Below are 4987 nucleotides of genomic sequence, written 5' to 3' on the forward strand. Positions count from 1 at the left end.
TTTTTAAAGTGCTAAAGAACAAAGATACCACTTTCAAGACCAAGATGTAGCTGAACCACGCCAAAGTATTTTCAGTTACTTCACGTACATGTGAAAGTTGAATGACTAAGGAAGATTGAAGAATTGGAGTCTTTGTATTGTAGGGTTTAGTGAAGAGTCCGGAACATGCCATGGACAAAAACCACACAAATGTATGTGTCTTGGAAAAAGTGCTGTCAGGGTGCTTCTTCGAGGCACGATGGTGACACTTCTCACGTGCTTTGAGCATGTTATTAACAAGGGCCTATGCTTGGAGAAGGGCATTCTGATGGAGCAGTCCAGAGGGAGTTGTCTTCTAATCCAAAAGTGGTACATCTCTCTGGTGGCTTAAATCTGTCAGAATCTACATAGGAGAAAGGTGAGCAGTCTCTGAAAACCTCATGGAAGGTCAGTTCCAATTGTACAACAATGAATTTTGTTTGAACCCCTGGAGAAGTACATCATGTTTGGAGAAGTAGAAGGTCCACAAAGGAGAAGCCTCTCAATGAGACAGACTGACACCGTGAATGCAGCTATGGGTGGAGCACAGCAGAGACTGTGAGGGTGGCCCAGGACTGGGCAGGTTTCAATCTGTTGTGCACAGGGCTGCCAGGAGCTAGGAGTGGACTCGGCGTCACCTAACGATAACAGCATAGAAATGAAGGATACATTTTTCTCCCACTTTATATACTGCATGGTTCTTGCTGGGGACACATTGATAGGATGAAATGAATTGCAGCCTGATAGAGCTATAAAGAAAGTCCTTTATGTGGCCCCATTTTTACTTCCCTGAAACACGCCTGAAGGTGACTGTCCTGCTCAGGCAGGGGAGTCTCTATAGTTTCACGATAAAGCTGATCTTTCAAAGAAGCACCCAGCTCTCTGGAGCTTCAAGAATAGTCCCTCCAAACCTTAACTGAAATGACAAAGAACTGTTAGTAGTCAATCACTTTATCCCCCAAAATTAAACATTCAAACAAAAGGAAAGCAATTATCTTACTTTAAAATGTTGTCACACTTCTATTTCTTTTTCCCCTTCAAGGCATATGGATAAAGCCTGCTATGGAAGACGGAGCTAGGCACCAAATTGACAGTTCCTCCCTTTCTCTGTTCCCCTATTTTGCCAATACTATGTTGCCAGCAAACCAAAACGGCTTCAGAGTCACATTTATGGTAACTAAGGACTCTCTCAATTCCAGTAGACTTGGCATTAAAGATTCTACCCACACTGACATGTAAACAAACACAATGGAATGACTCACTCATTGGACACAACTAGCTGCCAAATGGCCCGAAGTAATGAACTCAATTATACAAGTAAGTAACCTCAAAGCAAAAATAAACAAACAAAAAACACCAATGCTTAGAAACCTCTGCTTTGGTCCACTGCTAGCCTGGTCTCATGTTTTCCCATTTAAATAACCCTCAAGATCAAAGTGGTTTCCAGCATAAGACTCAAAAGCCATCTATGCATAAAGGTTCGATAGAAGGATCGTCCCGAGTTAGTGCTACTTGATGCTGTTTAGAAATGTTGGGACAGGTAGTTCTGGGGCCCAGCTCATTTGGGAAGCAATACAATAAGATAGATAAAGAATTATATTTGTCTGTGCCGATCTGGAAAATGGGTTTTCAGTGCATACAGAAATTGTGTTTACACTAGGCTTTAGGCTATTACTCCTGCAATTGTGGCATGAAAAGGTTCGAGATATTGTGATACCACCTAAAATGTGGCATAGAATCATAAGGTGAGCAAGTGCTACTGGAAAGATGAAGTCAAAAAACCTTCATGATATAGACTGGCCACAAAGTTTCATTAAGGAAAAAATTAAAAATATAAACAGTATGTGAAGCCCCAAGTAAATTGAGGCCTTTGAATTCTGGAGTTGGAGAAGAGTGCAGAACGTGTTAGTGATTGGCAAAAGAACAAACATGTCTGTCTTTGAGGAAGTACAATCAGGGTTCTCCTTGGAGGCAAGACTGACAAAGTTTGGTCTCACATACTTTGGGTTTGTTATCAGCAGGCACCAGTCTTTGGAGAAACACAGCATGCTGGGTAAAGTGAAGAGTCAGCGGAAGAGGGAAGAGGACGCACGGCAGGGCAAGGTTCACATAGACCAAATATAATTTTAAAAAATTGGAAACTTATTAATATTCTTTGAATAGTAATCCCATTTCTGGAAAACTATCCTGAGAAAACAATGTAAGAAAAGTCAAAGAAAATGAATCTTCTATTAGAAAGAAATAGCTGCCTTATAAATAATACATATTTAGGAAAATTACTGATTCTTTAGAGAATTATAGATAATTAACAAGTTGGAGAATAAGCAATCCTTTAAAACTATAAACAGAAAGACAATATGGTGATATGGAAAAACATTTATGACATAACATTCACGGGAAAAACAAACTCTAAAATTTTATACAAGTTTTGAAGGAAACTATGTAAAGAACTATGTAAAATGTACACTCACACAGAGGAGAAAGAATATGTAAAATGGAATATATTGGACTGATAAGATGGAATTATGATTTTTTAAAAACATATATCTAATGTTTTTCACAAATACAAAAACTTTACTGAAATGTATTAATTTTGGTGTATAAAATGTGACATTTACATATCATCAGGTCTTACCAGTCCCTACAACTTCTAATTAAGGCTTATTGACTCTGGTTTCATTTGAACTGCTAGAGAGGCAAGGCCTTTGGGTCAACAGCATTAACTACCTATAGACCAGTCCACCAGCATTCTCCTTACTAAAGTTATAAGTAAAGTCTAGCAAGCCTGGCTGTGGTGCTCAAAGACTATCCAGTATAGCCATTATGGTGACTGGAATTGTTTTGCGTCTGTATAGCTATCTGTGTGGGAATGTTAGGATTTCTGCCTGTAAATACCCTTCAATAAAGGAGTTCTTTAATATTTATCACAAAACACTCAAGAAAATCACCTGAAGTGTTTAGGGGAAAATACATCTTTGTAGACCCCCATGTATTGCACACTGGCTCATACTATATGATGGTAGAATTCCCATATGCTCTAACATTTGGAAAACACTAATTGTTCATACCCTGTGGCAAGTAAAATAAAAAATGTTTTTCCTTCATTTATTTTAGGTAGAGGTTATATTATCTCCATGATACATGGATCCACTAAATTAGATATTTGGAAATTACTGATTTTTTTCCAATCATCAAATTCTCCAAAGTTTCAACATAATGAATTGGGTTGTCATGGGCAATCCCTAGCAGTTGTTAGGGGTTTTTCATTCTGATTTAGATGATTACTCATACTGCAGGCAAAAAGACCCCAGTTCTGTTTGTTTACAAAAACTAATCTATTACACATCATTTATTTCTATTTTGCCTTCACTGGGCTCAAATATTTTCCCTCTCAGTCACTCTAGATAAATGTTCTCTCTGGCATTTCTCTCAAAAACTATAACTGCATAAATAATAATCCCAATTATTGCTGTGGTGATAACACGCTGATCAGTTGGTAAGCTGGTGGGTAAGCTTCAGAGTCAACCTGGGAAAAACCAGACACAAGGAACACCCTCAAAGGATCCCAGTGAGGCAAGAAAAGGCTTACCTCAAAGTATGTACATGCACTAATATGATGAATAATTGCTTCTGAATAATTGCACCTGATGCTTAGAGACCTGCAACAAGCACTATTTTCCTTCTTTTAGCAATGATGAAAGTGAAGCTCAGAGAAGGCAGGGCTCGACTGACAACACATAACTCAATGCCAACAGAGACCAGTCGCTTCCACAGATTTTGGGCAGTTCACTTGTCCACCTGCTCTCCAGATTTCACAACTGCCACTGGACGTTTCTGTCAACATAAAGCTTAAGGACCCATTCATGTGAGAGACCATTTCAAAATGAAGGCAAGCCTCCCAGGTTAACTTAAAAGTATATTGCTGCTCACAAAAGAACATAAACGTCACTTTTCTAAAAACAGGTCATCTAATAAATTTATAGATAGTCAGGGGGGAGGGGGGAAAGGCTCAGGTTAGATGGGCCTAATCTGCTTTCCTAGAGACTTTAAGACAGCCTGCTGTTCCCCCCAGTATTAGCCTGAGATTCCTGTAAATAATTAACCTGACCAGCATTAGCCAAATATAATTAAGTTTTTTTATTAAGCAAATAGTTTAACAGAACAAGGGGATGTTGCATGGGTTAAAGTCAGGAAGGGTATGCATAAGGCTTGTGTCTTCTAGCCATACCTATGAGACTGAGCAAATAATCTGAGAAATTGGACTATATGACGAAGACCATCAGGACTGGAGGAAGAATTCTCAACAATCTACACTTTGCAACCTACTAATTGTAGAAAGTGGAAATTTGAAGTACTTAACACATACAATTGGACTATGTTGTTGCTGTTGTTGCTATGTGTTGTTGAGTCGCTTGCGCCTCATAGCGACCCTATGTACAACAGCCCTAAACCCCACTCTATCCTGTGCCAACCTCACTGCCTCTGACACACCCATCCTGATTACCCCAGTCACTGAATCAATCCACCTCATAGAGAGTCTTCCCCTTCTGCGCTGTCCCTCCACCCTCCCAAGCATGATGTCCCTCTCCAAGGACCTCTCCCTCCTTACAACATGTCCAAAGTATGTCAGATGAAGCCTCAGAATCCTTGCCTCCAAGGAGCAGCCTCGTTTAACCCTCTCCAGGATAAATTTGTTTGTTTTCTTGACAGTCCATGGTACATTCAGTACTCTTCTCCAGCATCACAGCTCAAAGGCATCCTTTTATCCTCTTTAGTCATTGTCCAACTTGCTGATGCATAACAAGTGATTGCAAAGACCATAGCCTGTATCAGACACACCTTAGTCTCCAGAGTGACACCATTGCTCTTCACTACCCTGGAGAGGTCCCTAACAGCAGACTTTCCCATCAGAATATGAAGATTGGACTATAGCTTTCTTTAAAAAAAATTATTTTGTAAATTTAATTTT

This window comes from Elephantulus edwardii, unplaced genomic scaffold, assembly GCF_000299155.1.
Source record: "Elephantulus edwardii isolate Elephantulus edwardi_28Jun2011 unplaced genomic scaffold, EleEdw1.0 scaffold00007, whole genome shotgun sequence".
Lineage (NCBI taxonomy): Eukaryota > Metazoa > Chordata > Mammalia > Macroscelidea > Macroscelididae > Elephantulus > Elephantulus edwardii.